Here is a 20,770-nt window from a genome sequence, read left to right as displayed (position 1 = left end):
TCTTGCTGAAATATCTATTTATGTCAGTTCTACTCTCAAGATTACCAGCTTCTCAAAGGAACCCACCAAGCATTATTTAATCTTCTATTCCAAGTACTTATTTCACAGCAGATATTAATTTTTTTCTTTGAGTTGAATAATACTCTCAATCTTGGGATTTCTAATTCAAATATTTTCAAAAATATTTTTAATTACATAAAATTAAGAAAATAATCATTAGATATCCTTCCAAAATTTTGGTTGAATAAGTTGAAGGAAACAACAGGTATTCTACTTGTTTTATATTAAGAAATTACTTCTCTCTAAAAAATTGTCAGTGATGAATATTTTGTTAGATCATTACAGGTTTCATTTTAAGCAAAATAATGATGGCTTCATCTTCACAGTTCTTGCTCTGTCTTTATTTTTGAGCAAAATTGGGCTCTGTCTTTTCTGAGATGTGTACATTGTCTAGATCCCTGGGCTTCTTGGTATTCTTTATGGAACTGCAGTTCTTTAAGGAATAACTATCGAATACCACTATTTTTCCTGATAGTAATCATAACTACAACAGGAAATAAGAAATTTAATTTGTGCTCTCTCTGTTACTCTACTCCCAAATTAAAGGTGTTACATTTCTTTAAGAAATTTACATCTTATTAAAAGCCATTAGTCTACAAAGGTAGACTATCTTCCAAACCCTAAATTGGACTTACTAAATTATTTTATGTAAGTCCTCTAATTATGGTAGAATGCCTTAATTAATTCCTTGGCTTTGAGAATGTAAGAGGATTGAAAAGTAAAATATACTAAATCTACTTTGAACATTTTTTTTGAAAATTAAAAAATATTTTCACCTTGAGGGGGTGCATCATTCCTGGAAGTACTGCAATACTAGGTCGATGTATGGAGTGGATGGAGCAAACTCCTATTCCATCTCCCTGCTCCAAAAATCTATTTAATATATTGTCCTCGGATAGAGGCCGTATCAGATATTAAACTGATAAGAACAGATACTACACTTGATCTTAGCCAAAAGGCAGAGAAGCTACACTTTGAACATTAATTGGATTTGGGGTTCTATATACTAATCTTAGTTATAATTGCCACAAAAGCTATATTCAATTTTTAAGCTTATGTGTATAGGAATGTATACATTAAGCTTGGTAATAGGGGCTCAGATTAAAAAAGAACTTATAATGTCATAGAGCGTAGACTATTAGATTTGAAAGTAATCATAGGGAACATCAGTAAAATATCTCATGTTTCAAATAGGAAAATGAAAATCCATCACAGCATATCTTTATAAGGTGTCACAGCCACTAGCATCTGGATTTCAGACATCATTATTTTGCATGTAAATTAGAATAATCAGTGCTCAATAAATGTTCTTTCAGTCAACTAATCTATCAAGTTCTAGTACTCACTTTTAAAAACTAAATATGCAAATTACAGTGCAGACAAAAATACTTTTCTCCAAGAAGAAAGAACTACACATAAATGTTCTTGCAAAATGGGATCTTCTTTGGTTTAAATGGAAAACATGCCTAACAAAACTGATAATAGACCAAAGAAAATTGAGTTTTTCAGTGGTGTAATTCTAGGATTACATAGAAAAGAACAATTCATTATTTTAAGTTTAGCCAAATTGGGACCAGAATTGGCAATTTCCCCTGACCTATTATTTTGAGGGGAACATCAAGATTTCATTTTGCCTGAAATATTACTCATAAGCCTTTGTATTTCCTGAAGGTGATTTTGCCATCACTTTTACAGAATTAAGCCATTGCTAACAAGGAGTTAGCAAATCACGTCATTGACTAAAATTCTTATCACCACAACCAGGAGCAAAGGAGGGAATACGACCTGAGTTTGTTGATAAAGTCAGAGTATGGACTCATATTCAGGTCCTGTGTAGCACTAGGATGGGAGGCTATGAGTAGCAGATACACTGGCTTCTAGAAGAAAGTGCAGGAAGCCATCTTAAAGAGGAATAGAGAAATGCAAAATAAAAAAAGTTTGCTAAGATAAAATTGCTCTGTGTCAATTCAAAACAACATCAATAGGAGGTATGTGCTTGATGCAACCTAGGATATAAAAAGATTTAAATGAGATAATGTTTCATTGTACATTTTACTTTTCCTCAACAGTACTTGCGAAGGCTTAAAATGATATATTATAAATGTGATGATTTAACTCTTCCCACTTCTAAGTTTCATTCTCTGTCTCTGTCTCTGTCTGTCTTTCTCTCTCTCTCTCACACACACAAACACACACACACACACACACACACACACACACACACAGTCACACACCCTGCATACCCATACACACATGTGTGATCTATTATGGGTATTGAGGGCAAAAGATCTATTTCTTTACTACTTTATCATCAAGGTCTAACTTGGGTCTTGACAGACAAAAGTTGCCAAATCTATTCGTTAAATGAACCTATGTGAAGGAATAAAAACCAGATAATTCCATATTGTGTTTAAGAGAATTGTTTGAGGTGATCTAATATCATTTAAATTATTTAACTCTGACTAGAAAAATCAAGCAGCCATTATGGAAGGAATGGAGCAGGAGCCAAGCTATAACAAACTTTCTGTCCCCTGGTAAATGCCATAGACTTAAATGTCAACAGTTGCCAGGGGCTGAGGTAGTTAGTGATGTTTTGGGTAAGGTTAACTATGTTGAACCATAAGATATTTTAAGTAATTATTGCTTAAAATATTCCATGGGTTTTGTGAAAATAGGTTCTGTAAAATATAGAAGTGATTTTTAGTCATTTTTAATATTATCATGTGAGCAGTGAGCAAGGGCCCCTAGATCAGAATCCAGAACCACAGAGGTGTTGGCCTGAGCGCTGAGGGCTACACCATGCTTTCTTTCACGTGCTCTTCATTATATGTGTATATATGTTGAAAACCAGAAATATGTGGAAAAGAAACTTCTGCTCAATGATTATTTACTTTGGGCTAAAAATGAATACCGCAGCTGGATTCTTTTTCCATTTTTTTCCCCCTCATTTTGACCACTGCCTTGGAGAATAAAGACCTTGGATTGTTAAAGAGTGTCAAAGAAATTTAAATTTGACCTCTCTTTACTTTGGAAGGCCAGAGGACTTCCCTTAGTTCTCTTTCCTTCCTTCCTCCCCATGTATCCCCCCATTTTAGAAACTCTTTTGACCTATGATAGGATCATATTTTATTTCTGGAGAAGGGACATCCTTAGATTTCACTCCATCCATGACAAAACACATTCTCTCATGTCCTCTGTCACTGTATCAGTGGAAACATAATTCACTTTGCAACTCAAATTAGCATTCCACAAAAGCAAGTGCAGTAATGACTGGCACACTGAATAAACCTTAAGCAAATTTTGACTTGTAGGTTCCATGATCTAAACTTACCATCCTCATTACAGGAGTGATTTTTTTTTTTTCACCAAAACACATGTTTTACATCCATTGAAACATTATTTCTCCTTAGGAAGCTTAGAAAGCCAGCCTGCTTAAATCTGTATTAAATGGCCTCAGCTGACAAATGTTTTGCAACTTAAAAGTCTCCATATATTCTTAGTGTCTCTAAGACTAAATATCTTCTATTATTGACTTATAATAGAAGTCATACATTTAATATAAGAAATAATAATAATAATAATTGTAAATGGAGATTTTTATTTTAATGCAATCTTCTGTTTTTTTATAAAGTTTTTTTTTTTTTAAACAGGCTGTTCAAGGATAGGAAAAGAACTACAATCTGAAACAGAAGCTACATACTCTTGAATAAATATCTGAGCCACTGGTAGTTCTATTTTATTACAATCTAAAAAGAAGCCAAGTTATGTTTCAGGATTTCTGTCACTTTCAATGTCCTTTGAAAAAATAGACAGTGAGCTATTCCAGCCATCCTCTTAATGTGTTCCAGGGCTAGAAATTATTGTCTAGATATAAAACTATTTGCTAAGTTTAATTTAATTATGTTTCTGTCGTTGAAGATTTTGAATCCTCTGTATCAGTAAATGTTTCCCACCAACATGACTCCATTTGTTTTCATAAGCACTTATTGATACCAAATACTTTCCATCATAAAATGCTTAGGTTATAATTAAATTTCCCAATGGTTATTAAATAATGATAAAGTGACAGTTTTTGATATTAAAGTTTAAAACTTTTCTGAAGGGTATATACATATATATATATATATATATGATGAGCCATATGATTTTTATCTGGCAATAAACCACCTCTCGCTTAGTAGCCCTTAGCATGGGAGTACACATATGTAAATTGCAAAATAATTTAATATCAATCACAGATTTAGTTTGAGGACTTAGGTATGTATTTACAAAGAGCAATATAGTTCAGATCATGTATATATTAGTATGTTAGACACTCATGGCCAATTGTCATGATCAGAATAGAATTTGTTGATTATTTCAGTTGCCAAAAGATCCCGAGAAACAGAAATAGAAACTGTAAAAACATTTTTCCATGGTCTATTGTATGTCTTTATTTTAAATGCAATACTATGGATAATTGAGCTCCTAATATTTGACATTTATAAATTTTGTCTGGAAGGCTATGAAGAAAATAAATAAAATCAAAATTTTTGTAGCTTGCTAAAAGTAGTAAATTCTTTAAATTTAGTAAATTTAGTAGTAAATTCTTACTGCTAAAAGAAGTAAGGTAAATTTCTCTTCAACTATGATTCCCCTTACGTGAATTATTGTGATGAGAATGTTTTAGTTTGGGCTGTTAGAATAGTATAAATTGGGTGCCTTAAACATCAAAGATTCATTTATCACAATTCTGGAGGTTGGAAACATGAGGTCAAGGGTTCCAGCATGATTGGGCTCTTGTGCAAGGCCCTCTTTCTCTTTTGTAAATGGCTGTTCTCTCATTGTACCCTCACCTGTTGGTAGCAGGAAGAGATAGAGCAAGCTCTCTTGCATGTGTTCTTCTAAGGGCACTAATCCAATTCCTAAGGGTTTCACACTCATGACCTAATTACCTCCTAAAAGAGTCCATTTCCAGATACCATCACAAAGGGAAACAGGCTTCAACATATGAATTTTGAGATGACATAATCATTTCATAGCAGAGAGTTCTCTTATTTGCGCCTATTTAACACATGGGAGAAATCTGATGCTTATATTTGCATGTTGTGTAAATTTTGAATCACTATACATGGAGATCATTAAAACAAGAAAAAAAATAAGATCACAAAAAGGTAATATCTGAAATACTGATAGCATAAAAAAGTAGAAGTGTATACCACACCATTTTTCAAAGAGTGAAGGAAGATGACAAAAAGTAAACCTGGCTTAGGTTTGCAAATTTGTAACATTTGTAAGAGAGACGTATGTAGATGGAAATGGTGGAAGGTGCAAAGTAGGGAAGCAGGAACTTATGCAACTGAATCATAAAATCAGAAAGCCATTGAATTTATTGATAGACATTCAGCCATGGAATAAAATATGTGTTTTCTGTGTCAAAACTGTGAGATTATATATAGCTTGTTAAAATTGTAGGAGAGGGGAATTTTAAAATTTTATTTTGAATAAATGTGATAAATGAAATAAAATTAATTGGAATTTAATATTTTAATATAAGTTGAGTAAAATGAAATTTATCCTGACTCTTTTTTTAATTTTAATTATTATTTTTAGTTCTGGAGTACTTGTGCAAGGATGTGCAGGTTTGGAAACAAAGGTAAATGTGTACTATGGTTGTTTGCGGCACCTATCAACCCATCACCTAGGTATTAAACCCAGCATACATTAGCTATTTATCCTAATGCTCTCTCTCCCCCAGCCCTTCCTTCAACAGGCCCCACTGTATGTTATTTCCCTCCCTTTATCCAGGATAAATAAAATGTTGTACATATACACCTTGGAATACTATGTAGCCATAAAAAGGAATGAGATCATGTCATTTGCAGGGACACGGATGAAGCTGGAAGACATTTTCCTCAGCAAACAGACACAGGAACAGAAAAACAAACACTGCATGTTCTCACTTATTCTGGCTTTAATTTTGTATGCTAGTGCTCTTGTTTTGTCTTAAAGAATTTCGAGAATTTTTAGTGGGTGGTAATGTTTTGACAAATCATATTCCCACATATTTATAAAGTTGATAAAGATGCAAGATTTAGCAATTCTAGTCTTATCTTTTCAAAAGTGACTTTTCTTACCTTGAGTTTTGTAGGAACCTCTTGCAATTGGTGAGGTATTTCTTTAATTATTCTTGCACCTTTCCTTTAGCAATTTATATTCCAAGAGTAAATGAAATATGGATGCACATTATATTCTCTACATTTTTATGGTCAGCATCATGTGTTTAATGGGGTATTAGATAAATTCATCTTAAAAGAACAGTAGGCATGAGAAAAATCAGGAGTCTTAAACCTAATTTATAAATATATGTCTCTACCATGTATAGCCTATTAATTTACATTTTCCCTCAAATCAACAAAATACCATAATGAATGCTAAGTGTGACAGATGTTCTGATATCATGGTAAATATGTGAGACTCTAGAAACTTTCTTTGAATTTTTCAGGGGTTCCTAACAAGAACAATTTTCTTCTATCTTACACTGTCTGTAAGTCTTAGACTCATTAGATTAGAGAGTGACAAAAAAACCTAAAAGTATGTGATTCAATTTCTTTATGTTGCATATATAGAAACTTCAGAAGTAATACAGCTTATATGTTGAAAGTACATTTAAGTTCCCCTCTAAAAATATCAAAGAAAATATCTCACTTATATGAGTTTTATGTATGTAAGTTGACACTTGAGTTATCAGAGCCTCAATTGAGTTTATTTTTCAAGTGTAACTTAAGTAAGACTGTGCCTCTCAAGTTATCTATGGAGTACGTTCTTGGTTGCTGTTGCTGTTTTAACTTTTGTAAAACATGATAAAAATTAATTACTAGATAAATGATCAGGCAGATTTGGGGGCAACGTCTCATTGCAATAAACATTTATAGTATCTTGCTCTCATTCTGGCTTATCTTGTGATAGATCAATAAAAAAGTTTGTGGGCCACATACCATTTGTAAACCACTTACTTAAAATTTGGAAGAATGTTATGGAAAATAACTTTTAAAATCTGCTCCTGAAGCTAATGATACATGAAATTATTTGGCACTTTTGTCAAATACCAGAACTGTGCAGGCATAATACGATTGCTAGTATACTTTCATACAAATTTATCAAGTAATTAGTACAATTATTCCATTCTAAGCCTAAGCTTGTCATTGTTAAATGGTCATAATAATTTTTCTAGATTCGTAAGGATGTTTTGAGGTTTGAATGAAGTAATCTATATACAGTTGAGTGCTATTGGTAGGGATAGTAGCTATTATTTTTATTATTGAATATTTGGTTTTTGTTTGTTTGTTTTGGGATGGAGTCTTGCTCTGTCACCCAGGCTGGAGTGCAATAGCATGAACTTGGCTCGCTGCAATCTCCACCTCCTGGGTTCAAGCAATTCTCCTGCCTCAACCTCCCGAGTAGCTGGGATTACATGTGCCCACCACCATACCTGGCTAGTTCTTTTGCATTTTTAGTAGAGACTGGACTCTACTAAAATGCCTGACCTCAAGTGATCCACTGGCTTCAGCCTCCTCAAGTGCTAGAATCAGCTGTGTGCCACCATGCCCAACCTATTATTAAATATTTGATTATTGCCCTATTGCTTTCTATCTCATCTTCAATTTCATTCTTAGTACTTTCTGAGAAGCATTAATATTGATATGTATTTATTTCAAAAGCAATATTTTAACAAGTGTTTAGTCAGTATTTGCTTCCATAGAGAATCCCACATTCTCTATGCAATCTAAATTTCCACCTACCACACACAATTGCTAAAGGTTCTTGAATTCTTGGGGCTCAGCTTTTGAAAGATTCAGATGTGGGGACTGGATTTTCCAGAGCATGAAGATGAGTGGCATTCTCTGTGATTTATTTTTTCATTGAGTGTGTTGAAACAGAATCATCAGAAAACCCTTGAGACTATGAGAATTCACCTTAGGTCAAGAGCACAATGAGTGACATTTAAGGTGAATCCTTCAAATGTGATTGTGTGATTCCATAGTGATATGTCTCCCTTATGCTATGTTGTGCTTTAAATCAGTGCTTAAGAAACTCTTCTTTAGAAGAGCTGATTAAGACCATGGTTGCCACTTAAAGAGTCACCAAGAATTGAATTCTGCCATAGGCTATTCTGTAGAAGATAATTTTGTATTAATCCCGTGATGAAAGTTAGCAAGTCATGGGAAACACTTCCATGAGTATCAAAGTGATTGCTGTAAGCCACTGCTGCTGAAAAGACTGACCACTAGAAGCTCACTAGTAACCATCCCCGCTGACGGAGCTGCCACCATTGACTGCTATCCTACCAGATAGCCACAAATGCTAAGTGAAACTGGCAACGAGTACTGCTAAAAATCCTCCTGTCATGTGCTCTTTCTTGTATGACATTCCCTGTCCAATCTTACCCCATAGCCTGTGATATCTGCGGAATTTCTCAGATATGGGACTCTAGGGTCTTCATTTCTTTTTTTTTTTAATTTATTTTATTGCATTTTAGGTTTTGGGGTACATGTGAAGAACATGCAAGATTGTTGCATAGGTACACACGTGGCAGTGTGATTTGCTGCCTTCCTCCCCATCACCTACATCTGGCATCTCTCCCCTTGCTATCTCTCCCCAACTCCCCACACCCCACTGTCCCTCCCCTATTTCCCCCCAACTGACCCCAGTGTGTAGTGCTCCCCTCCCTGTGTCCATATGTTCTCATTGTTCAACACCCTCCTTCATTTCTATATCACAAGCACTTAGCCTAGAGGCTAAAACATAGTAGATGATAAATAAATATTTAACAAGGAGAGAAGGAAGGAAGAAAGGCAAAAAGAAAGGAAGCCAAGGAGAGAGGGAGGGAGAAAAAATGAATTAAAAAGAAAGAGCTAAATCAGTAGATGGGAACCATCATTGAGATTAGAAAATTGTCAGTGGGGTGAATCTGAATGTCAAAGAATCAATTTTCTCTCACTATGAATTATCCTTGTGTATGGAGAGTGGGCTGGAATATATATAGATTGTTGAAGATGATGGGTTGAGATGGAAGACTAGTAATTGTTGACTTTTTAAATAAGTAGCTCAATGTGAGGAAAAAAATAATCTTATTAGTAAATCTCATGATGTCGAAAGTCCAGAATTTCTGGGATAGATAATGAAAACTTAAATTGTAGTTTTTGTTACATTCTTAGTAGATGGCTTTAGGTAGGAAGTATTAAAAAAACTTTCTTAAAAATTTGAAAAGAAAACAAACACGAGGATCAGATACCTGGTATGAGTTAGCTTTCGTGCATGTAGAAGAGAAATATGTTGGCACAAAGTTGTCAAGGCTATTTTATAGGAAAAAAATGAGGCTTATAATCTATAAATTTCAATGTGGGCACAAAGTATGGGAAGATCAAAGTGAAATCATGCTTGTGAGAGAAACCAACAAAAGTAAAAGGATGCAGTAAAACAGTGATAAATGTCAAATGTATTCAGAAGTTCAGCCAAGGTACATGTCATTCTGAGAGCCTGAAGGAACTGAAGTCTTCAACAATATTCCTAAGATACTTCAGAGCATTACAAAGTATGTACTTCACTAAAACAAACACATCTTGCATTCATGATACTGATAGTGTTGTGATAACACACTTTAAGTCACTTTAAAGTATGTAGGAAGTAAAAGCAACTATTTAGGACTCTCAGCATGCATAGGCAGTCACTGGAAAAGTTGTAAATTTGTGTTGATTGGGATGTTGACTCACCCCCAACTGATTTGATGCCCAATTTTGACCTAGGACCATCCATCAGGAGAAAGTAAGACAGGGATAATGAGTAATGCATCTAAGAGAAGGATAGAGCTTGCAAAATGTTCATTTTTGTGGATAGCAAAGCCTGCGGGTGTCATGTGTTGGCTGAGAAAATATTGAATTCTGATTTTTACCTTTGAAATTTGGAGTGTATTGAGACCCTATGATACATACATTTCCCAGTTTATAAGACAACTATGATCGCTTATTAATCAAAATATGTGTACATAATTAAAAGAGCTATATGCCAGATTTTTATTCTTTTGGATTATATGAAGGGGCGGTTTTTTGCAAAGAATTAACCATGGCTCCCTAATCCTCCATTTTAAAATAAATTCAGTAATCTCGGAGGCAAAAGCATATTAATAAAATAACCATAGAAAGCCATTACATGTCTTATGGTAAAATGTTTTATGATTTATATTAAATTTCATATATTCAAGCAATATGTTGAAAACCAGACGGTTTGGAGTAATAAACATATTTAACTTTAATCTAAATTTTTAATCCTCCATTCCACTTCCCCTTTTTTATGGTTTGTCCTCTGTCACGTGCATGGGTTCCTTTATCATACTATCCCACTATTCCCATCTGTTTTCTAAAGCATTTCTTTTTATTCTCTTTGCCCTCAGCTGTGCATCTTTTGGGACCCAAACAGCTTGGCCTGCATGTCTCATGTCACCTAGTATGACAGAGTACTTTCACATCTATTTAGCTCCATTTAACACTCTCATTGTTACCCAAGAGACATTTTTTTTTTTTCATTTGCTCTTGCAAATTTTGACAAAAGTAAAATGTGTTCTTTTCATACTCTTTACACGTTTACATCACCATGGTTTGCACATGGTGTATTTTTAATACATTTTGTTGACTATTAATGGAATTGATTTTTTTTCAGCTCTCAGATAATATCTTCCTTTCTGAGACCTCAATGTAAGTGAAAATTTGAGATATCTTTCTGTTATTTTTGGTACATAACCTAGTTATATTCTGTATTTTCTCCTCTGACTCCACCAGTCAATAATTTCAAACCTTCTTGATTTGAGCTTCTGCTCTTTTTTGATTCATGTATTTCATGTTCTTCAGTACCACACTGCCTGTACTACACCATCAGATCTTATCTCAGTGGAAGGGGAAGTAGTAACATTTCTTCATGGAAAGGGTCTAGTGACAAATAATGTTCAGCTTATTCTGTAGTCTCTTGCTTTCACTTTCCTTGTTTCCTTTAAACTAGATTAATCCATTCATGTGTACCGTATCAATCAGGTGGAGCTTAATCAAGCTCCAGTCCCTAGACAGTCCTGCTTTAAGTCAGGAATTGATCTCTATTTTCTGTGCCAAGCCAATTGAGAGTTAACATTTGTTGAGTGTCATTGAACAGTCCTCAATGAGACAGAAAAGATATTATTGTTTTTACTATTTTATATTTATTGAAGGAAAGGTAAGGGTTACAGAAATTATTTTACTTGCCATGAAACAGTAATAGCTGGCATATCTGTTGGTTTAGAAATAATACCCCACAACACATGAGATCTGGTGCCCTCCTTGTAGCAGATGAGTTATGCTATAACTCATTAGAACTGAAGCACAAACATTCATATTGGCACAAGTTCTATCGCTCTCTTTTAATGCCCCTGAATGCCATGTTTTCATAAGTCATAAAATTGAACTTCCATTTTAACCTATACTTTTTTTTTAATTTTAGCTAGATATTCTGCTTTCTGTAGTCCAGTGGTAGAGCTGAAGCTCAAACTTAGTAGGGCAGCTCTATTTTTCTAGTTGATCTTATCAGTCAACTGAAAAACTCTGTCCTCCTGCTCAAGTCTTAACTTGGAACCCAGACTGGTGGCTGAGGACATGTTGCCTATGGATAGATTACACATTTCCCAGCCTCAGTAACAACTGTCACAGCAAGTCTCTTTGGTACCTCACCTATTTAATTGAATGCCTATTTACATGGCCCTCTAACAGCCACTCCAGAGAATGTTTCATTGGCCAGGGGAGCCAATTTGTCTCTTTCATGAGACACAACCTTATACCAGAACCTGATTTCTCTTTTCTTTTTATGAGAATCCTTGAATCCCTCTTACTCTAAGATTAAGCTACAGCTGTACTGGCTTAATATAGTATCTGAATACATAAAATTCTATTGGGAAGATTTTCAGTAATGACAATAGTTTACTGGGCAGTTCATTTTGGGGCTGAGTCAGTTGCTCTTAGTTACTATTGGTCACATACATATTAGTATGATCCAAATTTTGGTGCTAGTGTGAGTGATCTTTAGTATTACTTCTTTATTCCTCTGTCCTTTTAAATTTGAAGGCTCCACTGATACCACTTGATACCTGGAAATGCTAGAGGCAAGTTGACAGGGAGCTCTTTTTCTTAGACTTTTAATTTTCTTAAGGTCTTATAAGTTGATTTTATAATATCTTTATAGTATAATCAAATGACAATTCTCTAGACAAATTATCTTATGATTTAGTGTAGAAAGTAACTTTTATAATTCACACTTATTATATTACTATTTAGGGTTTTGCTAAAGAATGAGTTCATTTCTTTTTGTGTATAAATAAATAAAATATAGAAAAAATCCAAAAAATACTTGCAGAATAAACATTAATTGTAAAAAATACCATTTCTTGTGAAAAGGAAAAATAATGGTCAGGTGTTTGTTGGTATTTTTTATATACATATGTAAAGCCTAAAAGCCCATATAAATTGTTTTTCTAACTCCCAAACTAAGTTGTCTTTTTCCTTTGATGATGCACAGTATATTATATATATATCCCCTACTTGAGAAAATTAAAGGAACTGAACCACAAGTGCAGCTCTGGCTTGGTTAACTGGGTTTTTAGCATGTTGTTTATACAGCCCCAGTGGCTTCCTTGCATGGTGACTAAAATTAAGTTGTTGTTCTGCTAAAATTTATATTTCAATTTTGCATTCTTTAAAAGAAAAACAATTGCCATTTTATTTCTACAGTTAAAAAATCAAAATGTACAGCACATGCAATATGAAAGTTAGGCTTATGAGATAACCTTTCAAATTATGATGACTTTTCCTATGTCAAATGCATAAAATGCTTTCCAGGACTTTTTGTACTCTTTAAACAAGATTCAAATGTGAGATTGTTTTTCTGTCCCCATCACCCTATTTTACTTGCTGCAATTATTTGTGTGATCAAAGTACTAGTACATAAAATACATTCATTTTTAAAAATATATAAACAAGTATCTATTTACTCCAAAACGTGCCCTGAACAAAATTAACTGAGAAAATTTCAAAAGATTATTAAATCCAAAATTAAATATAAGCCTAGGAAAGAAAAACTACAAATACATGAGAAAATATTTAAAATCCTCAGGGAATATTTGAATAATATTTGCACACAGAAAAAGGGGAATTGGCTATATATCCTTTGAAAAGTCTTTATTTCATTCAAGGACCTTAATCAGTCATGGAGATATATCATCTTAGAAAAGGATAACAACTGTAGTTTATGAATATTAAAGATGTTAAAAATGATGAATTGTAAAACTTAATTATAATGAATATCACTCAGGTTCACAGTAATTTTAAAAAATCTTTTTTTCCCCTAGGGAGAAATAGTTTATGTATGTATGCAAATACAATGTTATAAGAACATATCTCAGAAATGTGTTTTAAAGTTCTCTGTTCCTCTCACACAAAGTATACCCTTTAATGATGTGCACTTCCCATGACAAAAGCTTATATCCTGAGTATAATCTCTTCATAATAATGTACATATTTGTACTCCTTCCTGACACCTTACACTAAAATTAACTCCCGATGGATTAAAGATTTAAACATAAGACTTAACACCATAAAAACCCTAGAAGAAAGCCTAGGCAAAACCATTCAGGACATAGGCAAAGGCAATGGCTTCATGACTAAAACACCAAAAGCATTGGCAACAAAAGCCAAAATAGACAAATGGGATCTAATTAACCTCCAAAGCTTCTGTACAGCAAAAGAAAGAATCACTAGAGTGAACTGGCAACCAACAGAATGGGAAAAATTTTTTGCATTTTACCCATCTGACAAAGGGCTAATATCCAGAATCTACAAAGAACTAAAACAGATTTACAAGAAAAAAAGAAAAAAAAACCCATTCAAAAGTAGGCAAAGGATATGAACGGACACTTTTCAAAAGAAGATATATATGAGGCCAACAAACATGAAAAAATGCTCATCATCACGGGTCATTAGAGAAATGCAAATCAAAACCACACTGAGATGCCATCGCATGCCAGTTAGAGTGGTGATCAATAAAAAATCTGGACACAACAGATGCTGGAGAGGATGTGGAGAAACTGGAACACTTTTACACGGTTGGTGGAAGTGTAAATTATTTCAGTTATTGCAGAAGACAGGGTGGTGATTCCTTAAGGATCTAGAAATAGAAATTCTATCTGACACAGCAATCCCATTACTAGATATATACCCAAAGGATTATAAATCATTCTATTATGAAGACACATGCACTCATATGTTCATTGCAGCACTGTTTACAATAGCAAAAACCTGGAACCAACCCAAATATCCATCAATGATAGACTGGACAAGGAAGATGTGGCACATATACATCATGGAATACTATGCAGTCATAAAAAATGATGAGTTCGTGTCCTTTGTAGGGACATGGATGAATCTGGAAACCATCATTCTCAGCAAACTGCCACACGAACAGAAAATCAAACACCACATGTTCTCACTCATAGGCAGTGTTGAACAATGAGAACACATGGACACAGGGAGGGGAGCATCACACACTGGGTCTTGCTGTCTGAGAGGGACAGCAAGTGGTGAGGAGGTTGTGAAATGCCAGATATAGGTGATGGGGGGTATGGAGGCAGGAAACCACCTTGCTATGCATGTACCTATGCAACAATCCTGCATGTTCTGCACATGTACCCCAGAACCTAAAGTACAATTAAAAAAAATAACAACATACATATTAAGGAGGATATGTATGTTTATATCTTAATTATGACAAGTTTTATCTCTGGATAAGACACTAACAGATGTATTAATCAATTCATCCATTAATCAAATATGGTTATTTGCAGGTTCTGTTCTGTTCACATTCTTTGCAAGACAGCAATATATTCTGCTAAAAGAACTCTTTTAGCAGTTCTCATTCTATTTAAACTTTTCATTTGGCAGAACAGAGGAAATTCAGAAGTTATCAAATATTCTGAAATATCAAAGATATTTCAGAAGTTACTCTCATAATGAAGGATAATCGAACTAAAATTCACTAAAGAATTTCAGTTTATTATGATTTCTAGCCTTCTTAATCTTATGGTAATTGAAAAGACAGTGTTTGATTGACAAACATGAATGTAGAAAAAAAATCAGCATAATATTTTCATGGCTAACATTTTCCAACATTTTTTACCCAAATCATATTATTAAAAATTATAAAAAGTGATAAAATACTTTGCTTATTACAAATAGAAAAAAGTAAAGTGGTTTTTTTTTAGCTTGCTAATATTCATCACTGTTCTGACCTGAACCCCACTTATTTCCATTTGCTTTACATGAAGACAGAATATCTTAAGCTGTGAATAACATTATCCTAACCTTTTTTTTTTTTTTTCTGCTAAATTTGTAGAAAAACAGTTCCTATAGAAAATCAGAGGGGTTACCTTTATGCCAGTGTAAAGCAATGTTATTTCAGGTGTTTTCCTTAAGGAGCTGCATATTTGTTAACAAATTATTTTCCCAATATGACATATGGCACTTGGACCAAGTACTACATCTCCATAGAGCTTTCACAAAAGAAAACGTCATTTTGTATCTGATTGAACTTACCTCCTTTTAATGTTGAAGAAGACTAAAGGAACCACTTTCAACTGTTTTATTTTGTGGAATTTTTTTTTCTTTTCTTTTCTTTTTTACAGAATAACTTTCACAAAGAGAATATTTTTAAAATATATTATTAGAGTCATTATTTAAAATGCTTTCTAACTTACAAGCAAAATTTGAAAACCAAATTAAAAAAAAACTTTTTAAAATTCCTTTAGAGTATGCTTGGATAGAGTAATTTAATGGCTACCTTAAACAAATAATGAAAAATAATAATACGGTTCTGAGAAGCTTACCACCTAGTGAGTCAGACTAAAAAGTAAACAAGAATTGACAATATGTAAAGTGACAATTCTACAAAAAAGTATATACAGTGATAGGATAAACACAGCCAGCCTGCATCACTTGTTCGACTGGAAGTCTTAGTTTAGATGGGACTATGTGAAAACAAGTATATTCCATTTGTTTAGAAGGATCATAGGCATAGCATCCATTATTATACCTACAGTGATAAACACACATAAATTATTTTTATGCAAAATGACTTTGTTTGCATAAAATGATTCGATGTGGTTGATTCAAGTGCTTATATTCCATATGTATATTTTATAAATGATGATCTCAAGAATGTTGGAAGTAAATCAAAGAGGTAAGTATTGTGATAGAGGATATAGGGCATTCATAGAACATATCAGTTTTGGAATTTTATAATAATTGTGGAGTTGATTTTGCATTATTCTCATTTTAAATTTATGCTTACGTCTTAATAAATATTGTACATATAAAAATTCAGTAGATTTTTGCCATAATAAAATTAATTTGCCATGCCAACTCTTATCCAACTTCCCATAGATGCTGGGGACTCCATTCCACCACCATCATCAAATATGTCAAGGATGTTTATTTTACAGATGCAGAAATTGAGACCTACAGTTAATGACTTTTCTAGACTTCTATAAATGATAATTATATAATCTTCATTAAAAGTTAAAATACTTTGGGCAGTATGGCCATTTTCACAATATTGATTCTTCTTAACCATAGCATGGATTGTTTTTCCATCTGTTTGTGTCCTCTCTTATTACCTTGAGCAGTGGTTCCTAGTTCTACTTGAAGAGGTCCTTTACATCCTTTGTTAGTTGTATTCCTAGGTATTTTATTTTCATTGTAGCAATTGTGAATGGGAGTTTGCTCTTGATTTGGTTCTATTTTAGTCTGTTATTGGTATATAGGAATGCTTGTGATTTCTGCACATTGATTTTGTATCCTGAGACTTTGCTAAATTTGCTTATCAGTTTAAGGAAATTTTGGGTTGAGAGGATGGGGTCTTCTAAATATACAATCTTGTCATCTGCAAATAGAGACAATTTGACTTCCTCCTTTCCTAATTGAATACCCTTTATTTCTTTTTCTTGCCTGATTGCTTTGGCTAGAACTTACAATACTATGCTGAATAGGAGTGGTGAAAGAGGGCATCCTTGTCTAGTGCCAGATTTCAAAGGGAATGCTACCAGTTTTTGCCCATTCAGTATGATATTGGCTATGGGTTTGTTGTAAATAGCTTTTATTATTTTGAGGTATGTTCCATTGATACCTAGTTTATTGAGAGTTGTTAGCATAAAAGGCTGTTGAATTTTGCTGAAGGCCTTCTCTGCATCTATTGGGATGATCATGTACTTTTTGTCTTTGTTTCTGTTTATGTGGTGTATTATGTTTATAGACTTGCATAGAAATAGAAATAGAAATTCCATTTGGCCCAGTAATCCCATTACTGGGTATATACCCAAAGGATTATAAATCGTTCTATTACAAAGACACATGCACACATATGTTCATTGTTTACAATAGCAAAGACCTGAAACCAGCCCAAATGCCCATCAGTGATAGACTGGACAAGGAAAACATGGCACATATGCACCGTGGAATACTACACAGCCATAAAAAATGATGAGCTCGTGTTCTCTGTAGGGATTTGGATGAATCTGGAAACCATAATTCTCAGCAAACTGCCATAAGAACAGAAAATCAAACACCACATGCTTTCACTCATAGGCAGGTGTTGAACAATGAGAACACATGGACACAGGGAAGGGAGCATCACACACTGGGGTCTATTGCAGGGGACTAGGGGAGGGACAGCAGGGGGTAGGGAGGTTGTGGAGGGATAACATGGGGAGAAATGCCAGATATAGGTGATAGGGGGATGGAGGCAGCAAACCACATTGCCATGTATGTACCAATGCAACAATCCTGCATGATCTGCACATGTACCCCAGAACCTAAAGTACAATTTTAAAAAAAAGAAAAAAAAGTTAAAATACTAACTCCATATTTATAAAATAAGGATCCACTGTGAAGATGGTGAGTGCTGTCTAAAAATTGAGTGCAAGGTAATCTCTTTCTTGACAGGCCTTTTCTCTGAGAGCTGACTTAACCACACATGTAAAAATATCTGTCTTTTGCAGGAGAAGAAGCATACAAATTTATTTGATCATAGTTTTATGTGGCACAGGAGCCTTTAGAATGAAGACCCCACACAAAATCTTTCATTTAAAATTTTCAGTTTGTGTATTTCTTTATTCTTCCTAGTCTTCAACATAAGTACTTCAGGTCCAACCCCTCAAATGTATCAATTTAACTCATGATAAGTAACTATAATTAGCCTTAGATGTCCCCTACTGTCTTACTTTTTTGATGGCTCAGAATAAGTCCTCTCAAGTGTGTGAAGAAAACTTTTTGAGTTCAGGTATGAAGCCTGGGCCATTTATCTTAATTCCTGGCAGGCTCCTTTTGTTTAGAAAAATCATGTTAAAAACTTTTAGTGACCCTGTACATGATATGATTCTCTGGATTCTTGGCTTAGAACATGACAAATTATTAATCAGAAACTCAAAGAAGTTGTACAGCTGTTTTTCTTTGCCATTCCACACCATCCACAGTTCATCAACATAATGGTGAAGCAACACACCCAGAGATGTTCCTTTTTAAAAAATTTTGTTTTCTAGCTGTGATAAGAAGACAATCCTATGTGAACAACAGGCTGAATAGAATATTAAAATAAATTGTAGAGTTGAAAGTAAAATATAGAACAAAGTGATATTGATAAATGTTTAATTTTATTGATCATTGCAGTATTAAGTATTGTAAGCTATTCAAAATATGAAGAACAATTTTCCATATCTAAGCCCACATTTCTGTTACAAATTGATAAAGGGAGTAATTCTAGATGAGTGAATTGAATGTATTTCATATCCTTCCCAGTTCAATTAGCTACTATTTCACAAGTTTCCTCCAGACAAAATATTATTTTGAAGAGTGTGTCAGCCCACATTAAGCTTTACTGGACCATGTTGTGAAACTCTTTCCAATTCAATAGTTGAGAGTCACTGAATTTCTTGGCAAGAGTAGATGAGGGTAGGAAAAGGGTCACATAATATCAGTGAATATTTTCCAATGTCTTCTGAGAAACAGAACAAAAGCAAAACAAGACAAATGGTCCCCATTTGTTAGGAACAATGCATGAGTCTAAATTAATAATAATGAGAATGAAGACTTCTGTGTCTTCTTTTGTTTTATGTAACGTTTATCCTTGAATAATATCATCTCTACCAATGGATTTACCTTGTCTCTGCATGTTGACTATATTTCCTAACTCTAAACTCCAAAATTTCAAAATCTTCTGCTTAGACATATCTCTAAAACCCAGGCATGTAAAAGTGAGTAGATATCACAAACTCATCATATCAAAAACTGCAGTAGCTTTTCAAGTGACCTATGAATAGCCACTTACTCCTGTGTACCTAGGTGACCATAAAGTTCATTATTCAATCTGGGGCACTTTTGTGAATTCAAAGGGCTTCTATTAATAATTACCTAGTCAGCATGCATGTAGAGGAAGAGTGCTTGGAAAATCAGCATGTGTGATCATCCCACATATGCTGCACTTAGTTAAATTCCCCATGAAATCTAAAACTTTGAAAATAGTGATCAGCTTTTTCCCTTATTTACCCCTTTTAAGGAATCATTAAGTTTATCAAGATACCACCATTAAAAAGATAGCTTTTGTGACCAGTCACATACTTACTCCTTATTTAAAATAGTCATAAATTTTCACCTGAACATGAAAAGATCCTAACTGGCTCCTGTGATTTCAGCATCTTCTCTTTCCAATATTCTCCTCATTGTCTATCAGGAGGATTTTTCAAAACTAAAAATCTAGTCAGATTAGTTTTCTCTCAGAACATTTTCATTACTCTCTTATGCCACTTAAATGCTTCTTGGAATGTAGAGCATTTTTAGTTTTATACTTTAGCTGATAATAGCTCACCTGCCTGCCACCTGTTGCTAGAACCATGTGCAAACATTCCTAGTTTCCCTAATTCAGCATACTTTTGACACCAAAATGTCTTTATACAAGTTACACTCTCCTCATGAAAAAGCCCTGTCATGTCTTATGATTAAGGAAAGCTTAGAGTTTCTTAATTATCTTTTAATAATATTTTATTTGATCAATATAAAGCACAGAATTTTTTTTCTTTTCTTTTCTGCTTCCTTTCTCTCTCCTCCCTCCCTCCCTCCCTCCCTCCCTCCCTCCCTCCCTCCCTCTCTCCTCCCCTCCTCCCCTCCTCCCCTCCTTCCCTCCTTCCCTCCTTCCCTCCTTCCCTCCTCCCCTCCTTCCCTCCTTCCCTCCTTCCCTCCTTCCCTCCTCCCCTCCTCCCCTCCTTCCCTCCTTCCCTCCTTCCCTCCTTCCTTCCTTCCTTCCTTCCTTCCTTCCTTCCTTCCTTCCTTCCTTCCTTTTTCTTGGAATTCTCCTGGGAAGGCTGGCTATAAGGTAAACATTGTCTGTTTATCACCCAAATAACTACATAGAACATTCTCATTTTAAAGGTAGATTAGTGGATAGAGACAAAAAGCAGGGACAAAATTTGCACACCACATTCAAGTATTTAAAAATAAGTTGACTTGTTTTTTGTTACTAATTTTATCTGAAAAATTTGAATTAGTGTTAGTGAGTAAAAAAAATATATACCCAATTTGTTTGTCTATGATTAATGGAAGTTATATTAATTGTTTTCTGA

At 34.1% G+C, this 20,770-nt stretch overlaps 1 long non-coding RNA gene and 1 other non-coding gene across 2 annotated transcripts; both read right to left on the bottom strand.

Annotated features, from left to right (window-relative positions):
* Nucleotides 1-840: 840 nt before the first annotated feature.
* Nucleotides 841-1,031, bottom strand: LOC119470293. The gene has a single exon (XR_005199173.1). It is a non-coding gene; the product is annotated as a U2 spliceosomal RNA (small nuclear RNA).
* On the bottom strand, nucleotides 905-19,375 carry LOC108300325. The gene is made up of 3 exons (XR_001823346.2): nucleotides 19,346-19,375; nucleotides 17,724-17,731; nucleotides 905-1,027 (listed from the first exon to the last, which is right to left on the bottom strand). It is a non-coding gene; the product is annotated as an uncharacterized LOC108300325 (long non-coding RNA).
* Between the last annotated feature and the right edge of the window lie 1,395 nt (nucleotides 19,376-20,770).

Source organism: Cebus imitator, unplaced genomic scaffold, assembly GCF_001604975.1.
Source record: "Cebus imitator isolate Cc_AM_T3 unplaced genomic scaffold, Cebus_imitator-1.0 Scaffold26, whole genome shotgun sequence".
In the NCBI taxonomy this organism is placed as follows: domain Eukaryota; kingdom Metazoa; phylum Chordata; class Mammalia; order Primates; family Cebidae; genus Cebus; species Cebus imitator.
This window is presented reverse-complemented; position numbering and strand designations above follow the sequence as displayed.